At 35.5% G+C, this 16,104-nt stretch overlaps 1 protein-coding gene across 2 annotated transcripts in view; it reads left to right on the plus strand.

Moving 5' to 3' along the window:
- The window catches only part of Ten-a (Teneurin-a transmembrane protein), a 928,723-nt gene that overhangs the window by 201,889 nt on the left and 710,730 nt on the right, over window positions 1-16,104 (plus strand). The gene's annotated exons all lie outside the window — the stretch shown is intronic.

The raw sequence follows: 16,104 nt of genomic DNA on the forward strand, positions 1-16,104 counted from the left end.
ATGTTTATATGAAAGTAGCTGTTTCAGGAGGACTTTCTTTCAGTTTTTGTCTGAAAGTTACTTCTTTGCATGATCTACACATCTATGTATAGAGTTACTTATTTTCAAATTGATTACTACCTTCCTTTCTTTGGCAGATTCCCTCATCCCTTTTTTTTCGTATCAAGATGGAGTAGTAGAAAGCCAAAAACTTTCTTTTCCAAAAATAGTATTCAGATTCTAAGGATATCTGTGTTTTTCCCATCATCGTATGATTGTATCTAATTTATTTCGTTGTTTTGCATGATATTGAGAAACTGTGTACTGGGTGAAGTACTGATATAAGCAGGAGGTTCCATATCTAACATAATCAAAGAGGCACTCCAACTTGAGCTCTAAATCCATCTGCAGCCAGATCAGATGGTTACAAGTCTCTGCAGCCCTCTTCAGGACTAACCACTCATCAGCCACCCCAGGTATTCTCTACAACCAGCGAAACAGATTTTTGATTTCTTGACTGATGTATACAGTGTCACACATAAAGTCCGCATCAGATGGGATTTTTTTTGTTCATCTCTTCAAACAACTTTTGATATCTCCATAGGGTTGTGCTTTAAAAATGATGCCAAATGACATGCATATGACCGATCAAGTGATTTTTCTTCCCTGTCCAATTTGACATTTTTTCCAAAAAATGTTCAGAAAAGCAGTTATTGCTCGAAATTTCGAAAATCGGTAGAGATAAATTTTTTTTAACCATATACCAATTTTTAGCTCTCTAGTACAAATTTAGTTTTTTTACAGTTTTTCGAAAATTTGACATTTGACAACAATATGGCTAAAAGCCGGAAATATACTTGATACATCGAAGTTATTGCTTCATCTATTCGCGGGCAGATGACGCTGTACGTAACTTCCTTGATATAATTCGAACTCACTTCACATGTATTTCTTTATTTGGAAAAAGTATTTTTTTTTATAAACACGCGCGCCTGCTGCTTCATTCGTAACCCTCCTTTGCGCTCCTGCTGCCGTGTGCTTGGTAGCTGATTTCCAGGCTCCCTCTCCGGAATCGGAAAATATCAATGGTAATTTTTCTAAACAATATACGACTGATTGATCCCATAGTTCAAATAAAATAAATATATTTTAAAAAGACTGAGAAACACGCTTTTATAGCATACGAGACTAAAAAATGAAAAATAAATATAGTTTGAAAAACTGAGAAACACGCTTCCAAAGAACATCGAACTAAAAAGTTAAAAATATTTTTTTATAATATTACGTTTACCCGTAGGTTTATTAATTTCCAGATATAACGTAGTTACTTTTTGTTTTGGTTTAAGTACGGTCGGTTTAGTTACCAACTCGAAACATTCAACAGGGCCGTGGATCAAAGATGTTATTACCAATAAAATAAAAGATTTCTAATCAAAATGGGCGCCAAGTGATTTGGCCGGCTTTTATTACAAAAATCACTAAACTATACAAGAGATAACTACAATATTCAATCCTAAACTAATACCCAGGGTGTGACCTAATATATATATATGGATATGATAAATCACGATAAAAAAAAACTTCAAGGTCACTGAGTCTTAATGTTCTACTCAACGATATAATGAGCCGATTCTTGCAAGAACTTCGGTGGGAAGAATTGAATGTGAACAGGCAACACATCAATCATTCAATTCTTCTTAACTATGAATACGGTTCCTAGTATAACATAAAATATAGGCATCGGTTTGTCCTTAATTAATTCACTTCACAAAAATATGATTTTTCAATTCTAATGTTTATTGCTTCCGTAACGATTTTTTTTTAAAGAAAAAGAAAATCCTCTACGAGGTACTTATCCTCGTCGATTCTATTATCCAAGTCCGTTGCATATAATCACCAGGTAAAAGAGGTGTAGCAATACCAAACTTTAAGTAGTCGCAATACTTCGGGAAGTAAAACAGGCTAAAACTCCCTTCTGGATACACAACGAGTGTAGGAAACTTATAAATATGGAACGTGGTCCGTGAGAAATGAAACGTCTGAAATTATGAACAGTTCAAGGTATTTTCAAAGTTTATGTTTCTAAAAAAATGTCGAACGCTTACCTCCTTGTGTCGAGATCCCTAGCACAACAGGAGACGTTTCGAAATCAATGTATTATCTTAATCCAAACTCGTTTGAAACAAAGGTTGAATTCACTTTCAAATAACCCAAAAATGAACCAAACATTCAACCCTTAACAGCCTTTGAAATGTATATCCGCACTTTTGCGAAAATCAATCAATGATAGTTAAAAACACATTTACTAGGCAGATATCTTCATGATTTTCTCCAGAAATCGCTATCTCATTTACGTCGTTTCCAATCAGTACCGAGCCCAAGAGTTTTTGTCGCATAGAAAAAAAATTTATGAAGAAGTGACTACTTTTATAGGGTGTTCGTGATACAGGAAATATATTCAATTGAAGTTGAATCGATGCAAGGAATTAATTAAATAGAAAATATCGTAACAATAAGCTTGAAACAATGAACGTAAAATACTAGTATTATTGTGAAAAAAGCGAGGGCGCTTTATGCCATATTTTTTGTATATCAAGCGCTCTTCGCTTTTCTCACAATAATAGAGCCAAACAAGAACAACATCAGAATATCCTCGAATCCGGAAAAACCATCCGTAGCAGCCTCACGAAAACCAGGCCATCAAATGCGGACTGCGATTCCAAGGATTGCATTCACTGTACACCCTCTGAGTGCGGCAAATCCTATATCGATGGAACTAAGTAGTCCCAATCTGAGATTATCCTCAGGAAGGAACATTGGTTCAAGAGAAAGTTCAAACAAGCTGCATATATGTTGTCCAACAACCATCGCCGGATGGCCGGTGGAAGAGCCGAGGGAAAAGCATCTTCATTTCATTTTATTCCTTCAGAGCCATGCCATACGATGTTAACCAAAATGTTTCTACCAGTGTACAACCAGCTCAAGAGTTCAAAGACCACAGATGCGGACGAAGTATTCCAACGAAGTCAACAATTGAATATAACCGATGTCGAAACTGATAGCCAAGCAGCAAATGTCGCCGCGAAGTCTCAAACTTTTCCGACAACTTGATTTGTTCTGAATGTATTGCCGAACGCAAATGGAGCAGAGCGGAAAACTTTCACTGAGAGGAACAAATCTGTTTGAGAACTCTGAACTCTGAAGCAGGAGCGATATATTGTCGAGCCGGATGGGATAAACAATAAAGAATGCAAATTCCAAAGCGGAGTTTGCCAACTCAAATTAGTATCACTGCGCTAATCGAGAACCCCGGCAACCATGAATTATATAGAGTGTTTTGACGAGATTGAGAATTTTCATTTTCACTCAGGTTAGAAAGTTTTCGAATATGTCGCTGTCGATTGAAAGTAAATTTCGACAATATGGCATTATTTTTGTAGAGAATGAATGGTTTCATGAACATATTTTGGAAGAAGGAGAAGACAAACTTTACCATCAATTAAAAAGTTAGGAAAACAAGTGGGCAGTAGCTGAGAAACGAAAGAACTTGAACCAAAAAACGAAGGACAATCAGGAATGGAAAACTGTTTATCACCAATTTGCTTTGATATTGTTATGTCTGACTTACAAAATAAATGTCTACGTCAATGTAATTTTCCGATAACACAACACAACAAAGTTTTTGTTTCGGGGTTGAAATTAGATGATTTTAATGTATTTCCACGTGTTAAAACCGAAAGTGACCATAAAAATTATATATTAGCTCTTGTTTTCAAGATATAGTATCATTATATTATATATATGTAAATTGAGTTTTCAACAAATGAAATACTTCATCACCAACAGTTGGTACACATGTTTGTTTACATAACACCCCTCTCATCAGCTGTTCTTAAGTAGTAAACATAACCTATGTGAGTTTGTCAATTGTACGCACGTGGTTGCTATTGAAATTATCGTGTGAAGTTGATTTTTAAATTAATTTAAGTGCTGATCTGAAATGCCTCGAAAGTGTGTGAATTCTGTCGATAGCTTTTGCTATATATGTGGTGAAATAACATTTAAGGCTCAGAAACGTAAAATGACACCTATCGTTAAGACAGCCTATGAACATTATTTTGGTGTGAAAGTTGGGGACCAAGATAAATCATGGGCTCCTCATATATGTTGTAATTCTTGTTCCGTCATATTGCGAGAGTGGCTGAAAAATAAAAACCGGGCATTGACTTTTGCAGTACCTATGGTATGGCGTGAGCCTACCAATCATACGGACGACTGTTATTTCTGAGACTCCTCCCATCAAGCAAGGTTTATCTATGAAGGAAAGAGGAACGGTTAAATACCCTAATCTCCCATCTGCTCTTCGGCCTGTACCACACTCAGATAATTTGCCAGTCCCTTCTCCACCCCAAAACTATGAAATTTTAGAGGAAGGTGATGAAGACTGTTTAGAAGGAGCAACCCATCCTTCTACATCCTATGACCCTGATTTTGAGGTAAGCGATAGGTCTAGTGATCCGCACAGAATTAGTCAAGCAGAGTTGAGTGACCTTATAAGAGATCTTCGCTTGTCTAAGGAAAAGGCTGAGGTGTTAGGGTCAAGACTACAACAGTGGAATCTTCTAAAACATGATGTGAAAATATCTCAGTACAGACAGCGTCAAAAAGATTTGCTTCCTTTTTTTGAGAAAAAAGAAAACCTCGTAGTTTGTTCTGATGTTAATGGTTTGATGGACTGCTTGAATTTGGATCACACTCCATCTGAATGGAGACTGTTTATAGACTCTTCAAAACTAAGCTTAAAAGCTGTACTTCTGCATAATGGAAATCAGCTACCCTCTATTCCTATAGGTCATGCAGTTCACATGAAGGAAACGTATATAAATATGAAAACACTTCTCCAATCAATCAAATATGAACAACACAAGTGGCACATCTGTGGTGATCTGAAAGTCATTGCTATACTCCTAGGAATGCAATTAGGGTTCACCAAGTACTGTTGTTTTTTGTGTCTGTGGGACAGTCGGGATAGAAAATCTCACTATTAAAAAATGAACTGGCCTACACGAGACCTAAACCCTAATGAGAAAAAAGTAGTTTACGAGCCTCTTGTAGATCCTAAGGATGTTCTCCTTCCCCCATTACATATTAAGTTGGGACTAATGAAAAACTTTGTGAAGGCCATGAACCAGGAAGGACAAGCTTTTAAGTACTTGAGAGCAAAGTTTCCCAGGTTGAGTGATGCTAAAGTCAAGGAAGGCATCTTTATTGGGCCTCAAATCCGTGAAATCGTAAATGATCCTGCTTTTGACATGATTTCAACAGGAAATGAAAAAAGAGCCTGGGAAGCCTTTAAGGGGGTTGTACATGGGTTTTTAGGTAACAAAAGAGATGATAACTTTACAGCATTGGTTAAAGAGCTTCTTCAAGCTTACCACCAACTTGGATGCAACATGTCCTTAAAAATTCATTTTCTTCACTCTCATCTTAATTTCTTCCCACAAAACTGTGGAGCTGTGAGTGACGAACATGGAGAAAGATTCCATCAAGACATTGCCTTAATGGAACAGAGATATCAGGGCCGTTGGAATGAAGCAATGCTTGCAGACTACTGCTGGTCTGTGTGTAGGGCTGCTCCAGAAGTGTTTTATAAAAGACAAGCTAAACGACAGCGATCTTACAATGAATCGGATGGACTTAATTGAAATTTGGTGGTACAAACTTCTTTTATTTGTCAAAACACTAAGAATAATGTTTTTTTTTATTAATTTTGTACTTAAAATATTCTAAAAGAAACATAACAATATTGTTTTATGTACTTTCACTTTTCACGTATAGTATAACTACTCTTTAAGATTGAGTAGTGTGTATCTCAAAAACCAGAGCTAATAAAAATTTTTCATTGTTATTTTCGTTTTTATCACCCCAAAATTAGTAGAAATTGACTAATTTAGTGTAGGAAACATTCAAAAAATATTTTTTTGTTGTGTTGTGTAATTTTTTAACATAACAGATATGTTAATGATATAGTTTTGTGCATAGAAAAAGAGAACGTAGATAGAAGGTTAACAACATTCAATAGTTATCATCCCAAACTTCAATTCACTGTGGAAGAAGAAAAAAATAATAGAATTGCTTTTCTGGATGTTTTGCTGATAAAATGTAACAACAAAATTATAACTGATTGGTACCATGAACCAACATACTCTGAAAGATTCATAAATTACCACTTCAATGACACAAAAAATAAACATCATCAACAATCTCCAATACAGGGCTACACATTCAGCACATGCGAATTTTAAAAACCAAAACCTAAAATTAATAGAAACCATGTTACTTAAGAATTGCTATCCTAGATCTTTAATTGAAAAATTAGTATATTAAGACAGATCAAATAAACAAAAGAAAGAAAAAACACCATTGAATATTGAATATTTCAAATTACCGTATGTAGCAGGTCTGACACCACAACTATGCAAGACTCTAAAAAATAAAAATTTGAAAATTAGTATGGAATCTGAAAATACAATTAAAATCATTTATTCACGAGAATAAAAACAAAAACACCAAAAGACCTGAAATTCAATATTGTCTATAAAATATCATGTGTTGAATGTGAGAAAATATATATAGGGCAAACAGGCAGGTATCTCAAACAAAGAATTACTGAACATAGCAGGGATTGTAAAAATATACACAACCCACTAAAAACAATGAAGAATCCTACTAGCCTTGCAGAACATTGCAAATCGTCCCTTCATACTTTTGATTTTAAGTCAGTCAGTATCATATGACAACAGACGATATTGAAAAAAAAACTCCTGAACGAAATGATTGAAACAACAAAACGTGGAACAAAATGCGTTAACAAAAGGTCGGATATTGAAAACTTACATACCTCATATTTCAATTTGATAGAAAAAATCAAACAACAACTAACTTTGGAATCATTAACCAACTGCCCTTTCCAAAGACAATTATTTAATGGTTTTTTCATAAAGAACGATTTACATACATAAAGAACATTTACATACAGTTCAAATTGTTGATCCCTTCGTGTCTGTGTCAACGTCTTTCAGGAAACTGTGGACGTATTTATATTTTATGTCGAAATTATTCACTTCACCCTTCAACTCGGAAAGCCGCCCTGAATGTAACTAGTCATCAATGTTGTTTTTTTGTAAAGTGTTCGAAACGTTTATTATTATTTAACGATTATTTTTCAAAGATTGTTTTTTTTTTTTTAATTACATTTATTTAATGTCGCATCAACCTCGAGGGTTATTAGCGACAATTCAAATTTCATAGTACATTGATTTCTTACAATAAATTTTCATATACGGTGCAGCAGCTTTATACGTCTTAGAAAGGCAATTCGTTTTTCATAGTTACAATTTTGTCCTAACGCTGCTTCAATTGAAGGGGGGATGTCGTACTCGACTCTCTCGTTGGAGTAAGATGCGCACTCAGATAAAATATGTTTAACACTTATGGCACAGTCACAAACTTCACATGTAGGAGGGTTATTACCGTTGAGGATTTATTCATGAGTGAAGCGAGTATGCCCTAGTCGAAGACGTGATAGGATAACTTGCAATTTTCTCGTTTTTGGAAGTGATTTCCAGGGTAAGACCAATGGTTTGATTGTTGATAATTTAGAGTTGGAGCCATTCCATTGCTGTTGCCACACGTTAGTAAGGATTTGTTTGTAAAACGGTTTCAGGTCTGGGTGGGCAACTCTTTTTTCAATATCTGTGAGTGGGTTAGTAATGGCATCCTTTGCCAGCTGGTCGGCCCTTTCGTTGCCTGCTATACCAACATGTGATGGAACCCACATAAAGTGGATATGTTTACGTTTCTCAATGATTGAGTGGAGCTTATGTTTGATGTGAAGTATGATGGGGTGTTCTGAGTTTAGCTTCGTTATTGCCTCCAGTGTACTCAGTGAGTCGGTAATTACCAAGAATTTTGAGTGATCGCTTTTCTCTGCATATTCAAGTGCTTTCCATATGGCATAACGTTCTCCTGAGAATACAGTGCTTTCTGCTGGTACTTTGAAGGAGTGATTGGAGTCAGTACTGGTGAATGCTGCCCCCACTCCTTCTTCTGATTTGGATGCGTCGGTGTATATTTGGATACAGTCTTCGAATTGTTGCAATAGTTGTTGAAAAGTTGCATGAATTAAATTATGGTTGGTGTTATTTTTCTCAAATTGTACGAGCCCTTTTTCAATTTTAATGCTTGGAAAGGTCCATGGGGGAGGATTAGGAATGTTTGAGGTGTTGAAAATTTCAGGTCGATTGAGTAGTAAGTTGGAAAGGAATCGATTGAGTCTCTCGTAGAATGGAATTGCCACCCTCTTCCTTTTTGCAAATGTATTTCTGAACCTTTGGGCTATAACGTTATGGAAAACAGGGTTATCTGGGTTAGATTGAACTGCAGCGGCATATGTGAGGCTGAGATGTTTTCTTCGGATACTTAATGGAGGTTCTCCTGATTCACAGTATAAACTTTCAACCGGACTTGTGTGGAATGCTCCAAGAGCAATTCTAAGAGCACAGTTTTGGATGGTGTCCAGTTTTTTCAAGGTCCCGTTTTTTGCGGAGTTGTACACTATAGAGCCATAATCCAGTTTTGATCTAATTAAAGATCTATAGATCAACATTAATATATTTGTATCTGCACCCCATGATTTAGATGCAATAGTTTTCATTATGTTTAGACCGCTCTGACAAGTCATTTTTAGGTATGTAATGTGCTCATTCCAGTTGAGTTTTTGATCGAATATCATACCCAGAAATTTTGTATGTTTGACGTACTCAATATCTTTATTGTTGAGTTGTAATTTAGGCAAATTTTCTTTGGGTCTTTTCGTGAAATGGATACAGTTTGTCTTGCTCTCAGATATTCTTAGACCTGATAATTCTGACCATTCTTGTAGTTTATAAATGAAATTTTGTAAATATCCATAAATAGTTTTGAAATTTTTGCCCTTGCCAAAGACAACTAAATCATCTGCGTAAAGTCTAGCTTTCAGAGGGGCTGCACAGTATCAATGATACTGTTGATTGCAACCAAGAAGAGAGTAACACTCAGCGAGGTTCCTTGGGGGACTCCATTATCTTGGGTTCTTTTGGAGGAAAGTGTGCCATTGACACGAACTTTGGAATTTCTGTTATTCAGAAAGTTCGTAATGAATTTCAGCGAATTTCCAACTATTGACCATTCATGGAGTTTTTTAATTATTGAGTGTCGCCATACCGTATCATATGCTTTTGATATGTCAAAGAATATTGCAATGCATTCTTGGGAGTTAGCAAAAGCTTCATGGACATCTGATTCAAGGTCAACTAGATTGTCCAGAGTGGATCTCTTTTTTCTAAATCCGCTCTGTTGAGGGATGATGAGTTTCCGATTTTCCAAGGTCCATATCAGTCTTCTATTGATTATTTTCTCTATTAATTTACACATGGCACATGTTAATGAGATTGGTCTGTACGAATCCGTTAATAATTTTGGTTGTCCTGTTTTAAGAATAGGTACTATGATTGATTCTGACCATATATGCGGGAAAACATGCGTATTCCATATGACATTATACATTTTCAGCAGTAGTTCTTTGGCATTCTGGGGCAGCATTTTCAGGAAAATAATGGGAATGTCATCTGGGCCTGGTGTAGAATTTTTTGTTTCTTCTAGGATGACCGAAAGTTCTTTCATTGTAATAGGATAGTTCATTGGATGCTCAGTTAATTCATCGTATGAGAGGAGAGTACTCTCTTCAACTAGTTTTCGAGTTATGAACTGTGATGTATAAGTTTCGTTACTTGAATGTTTTTGAAGTGTTGATGCTAAAGCGTCTGCTATGTCTTGTGAGGAGGTAAGTGGGGATCCATTGTAATTCACATAATTAATCATTGAGTGGTTACGAGTTCCAGAGATTCGCTTAACCATTTTCCAAACATCTCCAATTGGAGTGGAATTATTTATACCAGCTACGAATTCCTGCCAACATTTACGTTTGTTCATTTTCATTGTATATCTAGCTCGTGCCCTCAGACGTTTGAATTCTGTCATATTTTCAGGAGTTTTGTGTCGTTTGAAAGTGTTAAATGCCTTTTTTGCAAGCTTCACTGCACTCTGACATTCATCATTCCACCAGGGAAGGGCAGGGTATTTATTGGAGGTAGAGCTCTTTCCAACATATTTTTCCGCCGCTTTCGTAATTGTTTGACAAAATGATTCACGTCCATTCTAAGTATTTGTTCAGTATCTGACATAATGGGATCGTTTTCGATATATTTTACGAAGTTGGTCCAATCTGCTTGTTTCAAACGCCATCTGGGATTTACATTGTAGGGTTTACGATAGTTCTCATTGTTTATAATTATTGGAAAGTGATCGCTTCCAAATAATTCAGGAAGTACTTCCCAGTCAAGAGAAATAGATAACTCGGATTCACAAAGGGTTAGGTCAATTGCTGAGGAATCTCCATTTGCAGAGTTGAATCTTGTGACTCTTTCGTCGTTCAGTATATTGAGTTGTAGGTTGTTGATAACTCTTTCAATTTTTTGTCCCATTACTGTGATTTTCTTAGATCCCCAAATATGGTTGTGCGCATTGAAATCACCAACAATTAATCGAGGTGAAGGAATTTGCCCAAAAAGGTTGGTAAGTTCGTCTTCAGTTGGATCCTGATTCGGAGGAATGTAGATATTACAAATATTTAATTTCATTGGCCCACAGATAACAACCGCAATCGCTTCTAAGTTGGTGGTCAATGGAATATTCTGCACCTCTAATGTATTCTTAGTGCAGATAGCTACTCCTCCACTGGCATGTCGCGTGTTTTCTCTATTTTTGAAAAAACATGTATAATTTGGAAGTTTGTGCGTTTTCTGTTTATGGAAATGGGTTTCCTGTAGACATATTATGGATGGGTCATGATTTTGTAGGATCAATTTCAGCATTTCTAGCTGGGTATAGTACCCATTAAGATTCCACTGCAATATTGAGTTGAACGTAAAATAAATGGGTTAATTGTAACGAGAAGTTTGAATTAGCAGAGTTCCTGTGATGTGTCACTGTCCTCAATTTCGCTGGATTCAGCTGCTAATTGTTTCCTGATTTTGTTTTGGATTTTTGTACATCTTGCTTTGATTTTACGATCATTTAAAAGTGGATACATCTGGTGCAAAGTTTCTATCAGATCGTCTATGTCCTTTGTGTAATTTTTTGCTACGCGCAGAGGATCCGCTGAGCCATACACATTTTCAAAAAAGTCCGTAATTTCGTTAAATGTTAAGGTTGATTTTCGATTCACGTTATCAAATATGGGTCTAGCTGGATTCAGCAGAGCTTCTACAGATTCTCTATCTTGAGTAATTTTGATTTTTTTTACCCTTATGTCTGAGTTTGGTTTGATGAATAGTTTTTCTTGGTTCGATGATTGAGTAAGGGGAGTGGTTATCTCAGAGATGTTACGTTTTTCAGAAGAGTTGTGGTATTGATTCGAATCGGTTGGTAGCTCATGGGTGGGTATTCTATCGATAGTTAAGGTTTTTTGGTTGGTCATTGTTATGGTATTTAATGGTATAGAACTGGATTCTGTGGATGATTCGTCTTTGTCGTTATTGGAGTTCAGAGTGGATTCGTTGGTAACCGTGTTTGGACAATTTGCTGATAAGTGCCCATCTTGCTTACATTTGAAGCATAGATGATTGTCTAGTGAGAGAAAGATTCGGTATGGAGTTTCTTCGAAAGATATTACGATAGATTGAGGTAATGTAGCGTGGGAAACAGGAGAGATGTAGGTTTGTCGGCGAAAACTCAGGATATGTTTGAAATCGATCATTTCCGTCAGCATAAGAATGTATTGCTGTTGTGTGTCTTTTTATACGGTCCGAACGCATCACTACAGGTACTTCTGTTGCTTTAGGTAAATTTGCCTGTATTTGGATTACATCAGGTGCTGCTATTCTTTGTGTTAGTACCTGATGAATATAAGAATAGTACCTGATGTAATTTGAATACAGGCAAATGTACCTAAAGCAACAGAAGTAACTGTATTGAGGCGTAAGAACCATATAAAAAGACACACAACAGGAACTCACGTTCAGATAGAATAGTTCCTAGAGGATGACAGCACGACCAGCTGTTGAAAGCTCTCGCAGATAATCAAATGGAAGTCACAGAGCTTCAAATCCTTTTTGTAACTTACATCAATAGTAAAATACTGAAAATAAACGAAAAATTAGTTGCATCATCCAAAATATATACCGGGTGTCCCACATTTTATATGACAGGCAATATCTGGTTTGTTGAAGGAGATACACAAAAATGTTTCATACTAAAGTTTTAGGAGTTCATGAGAGCTATATTTTGATATCATTTTCAAATATACAGGGTGATTGGTGTAGGTGCTACAGACCAAAATTCCATTTTTTAAAATAGAACGCCCTGTATATCATTACATATTCAGATGCTACGTTAAATTCTGATATCATTTCATGTTTGGTTTTTGAAATTCGGTTACGGCGTTGTTGAGTTATTGCACTTTTCCTTAAATATAAAGTTTCAAAAAAACTTATTTACACGTTCACGAATCCAGTCTATATCTTTCTTTAAATTGAACTAGACTACTACTGAATACAAACCATTATTCTCACCTCTACGATACGATATCGATATCAGTTGAATATAATATTGAAATTCTTGAGAATGTAACTAACTTCAGGGTGAATTGCTTTATATTGCACAATTTCATCAAGTAGCTTATGCTTGTTGATGCCATAGTAACAAATGTTGTTGAATTGTATCTACTTGTCAGTTCGATTCAGTGATTCTTTGCAAAACAGTAACTGTGTTCTTTGTTCGAAAACTCCAGTATGCCTTTCGCGTTTAGTCCAAGTGATTGCATTGATATGTTATTAATTTTTGGGGAATGTCAGAAAAACTGCCGTCAAGCACAACATCTATACCAAGAACGTTTTCCAGACAGGCCCATTCCGTCACGAATGACTTTTTCGAGAGTTGTAGAAAAATTGCGAACTGGATCATTTCCTTCTACTATAAAGCATCGTCATCATGTTAGATCTGTTAGAACTGAAGATTTAGAGATCAATGTGTTGGCTTATATTATTATTCATCCACATGTTTCTATCCGTACTCTTGCAGAAGAAGTCGGTGTGAGTGAATCTAATGTACAGAGAATTCTGAAAGAAAATAAATACCACCCATTCAAAATTCAGTTGGTACAAGGTTTGAAACCCACGGACTTTGAACGACGACTTGAATTCATTGCTTGTATTCAGGTAATATTACATGAAAGTCCTAACATATTCAGTCAAATTTTGTGGAGCGATGAATCGCGATTCCACAATAATGTAGTTGTGAATCGACATAACAGTCACTATTGGTCTCAAGAAAATCCCCACTGGGTCCCCGAAAGTAATTTTCAAACTTTTTGGGGTATTAATGTATGGTGTGGATTGTTCAATGGCCGCATCATAGGACCTTACTTTTTCAATGAAAATCTCAATGGATTGCGATATTTACATTTTCTAGAAAATGATTTGATCCAGTTGATGGAAGATATTCCTATAGCAGAACGACAAGGAATTTGGTGGCAACAAGATGGTGCTCCTCCTCACAATTCACAGGTTGTTACTGAATATCTGGATAGAACGTACCCAAATAGATGGATTGGTAATAAGGGTCCAACTCGGTGGCCGGCTCGTTCCCCAGATTTATCACCGCTTGATTTTTTCCTATGGGGTTATTTAAAAGATATTGTTTTCACTACTCCCCCTTTGAATGTGGATGATCTGCAAATGAAAATTCGACTAGCGTGCAGTGATATTACGCCTGATATTATAAGAGCGACTTGTACGAGAGAAGTGATTCGACGTTTCGAAGCCTGTATAATATCTAATGGGCATCACTTTGAACAATTTCTATGACTTATTTCTAGGTACCTACCATTCTTATGAAATGATTTATCAAGTTATATTATTTACATTGTTATTAATTAAAGATTTGTTTTCGAATACACCTCTATCAATTTCGCAATTGTTTTATATTCAAAATGATTCCTGACTGAATTCCACAACTCAAAATTGAAACCATTACTTCGAACACCCAAAATTATGACTAATTTTCATGTGATCTGATGCAGAGAGAATAATTGTATGAGATATTTAAAAAAATAATAGTCGTTCTCAAGACTTTACATTTTAGGCAATAACTCAACAACGCCGTAACCGAATTTCAAAAACCAAACATGAAATGATATCAGAATTCAACGTAGCATCTGAATATGTAATGATATATAGGGCGTTCTATTTAAAAAAATAGAATTTTGGTCTGTAGCACCTACACCAAACACCCTGTTTATTTAAAAATTATAACAAAATATAGCTCTCATGGACTCCTAAAACTTTTGTATAAAACATTTTTGTGTATTTCCTTCAACAAACCAGATATTGCCTGTCACATAAAATGTGGGACACCCGGTATATATATATATATATATATATATATATATATATATATATATATATATATATATATTGTGTTTCTGGATATTGTCCTCATCAGCGCGGTGCAGCCAAGTGTAAAGGTGGGCAACACTTTTTTGTTGAAAGTATGAAACAACACATATGCACGGAGTCAACAACAGGAGCCAACCGCGCATTTGTGGTTCCAGTTAGAAGACCTAGAATTCTCAGGCTACATCTAACATGACCACGTAGGCAGCTATAGCTACCTGCGGTAGCTATAGCTACCTATAGTAAATATAGTAAATAGCTACCTGAGGTAGCTATAGCTACCGCAGGTAGCTATTTTTTTGTGCCTTCTCCACGATAGAAATATATTGTCCATATATGGGGTTCCATATTGGAGATCCATATCCTAGTTTATATATTAATATTATATTATATTATATTATATTACTTATTCATTCATTTCATTCGTTTATTCATCTATATGTATTATGTATTGTGTATTTATTCATGTATAGTGTATTTATTCATGTTATTACTTTGTACTATGCGATATCACGCACAAGAAACATTTCTTCGAAAATGTTTCTTTTGTGATTATTATTATTATTATACAATGAAAATAGGGTTGGAGAAAATATCGGGCTCATCTTTGAGACTGCAATTTCGCAAGCCAACGTCAAACAGTGCGTTCATTGAAACTAAAAGTTCCAGGTGTCTGGTTAATTTTTCGGACTGTTTCGAAATCGTTTTGATTCAATTTGAATTCGTAGAGGAAGATTGGCCGATATTCGCCCAACGACATCGTACAGTAAAATGCTGAAAAAAGGCAAAATATCAAAATTTCAAAAAAAAAAACGTTCAGTCATACCGCAACTCGGTAAGATAAAGTACTTTTCAGATTGGCACCATGTCGAAATGAAATTGGAAATGATATGTATCCATTTTTCATCAAACAAAAACATACGTTTTGGCCATTTTGCCATTTTCAAGTTCGAATGTATCGAAAAATTATTTTGAAAATCTATTTTTGTGATTTCATTTTCAGTGTAATTTCACTTGCAATTTTCCAGTAACAACGGCATGATGAAAAAAGTATTTCATTCATTAAATGTTTTTATCATCCATGTACGATAACAGAATTTTATTCCTAGTTTCCCTGTAATCGCATTGTGGTACCAAAAAAACTAATTCATATCAACTGTTGGTGAAGTCAGTCTGCGTACATTTTTGTTTTTGTCGATTTATGATGCTTCAGAACCTGAAGATGACAAAAAGGCCGAAACGTGAGCTGGTTTTGATTAAAAAGTAATTATTTATTTCATCCAAAATCGTTTCCATAAACTCGTTCACCGAATCCCCCATGGAACCATAACCTAACGAAATGGTCGCCCAAGAAAACCAAGTATTGAGATAATTTTATTTAAATTCCTAAGTGTCAGTATAAATGAACATTCCCAGAAATTGAAATTTTCTGCTCGTTAACAGAAATGGGAATATATTCTTTTATCAGCTGATGCCCACTCTTATCACCGGGTATCTACAGAAATTTCAATATTTCACTAACTAATTGTCTGAAATTTTTTATGATTATGGATTTTCAGCTGATGGCCTTCGA

Source organism: Leptinotarsa decemlineata, unplaced genomic scaffold, assembly GCF_025532065.1.
Source record: "Leptinotarsa decemlineata unplaced genomic scaffold, Ldec_3_MD MMD2_tig00001621_RagTag_RagTag, whole genome shotgun sequence".
NCBI lineage: Eukaryota > Metazoa > Arthropoda > Insecta > Coleoptera > Chrysomelidae > Leptinotarsa > Leptinotarsa decemlineata.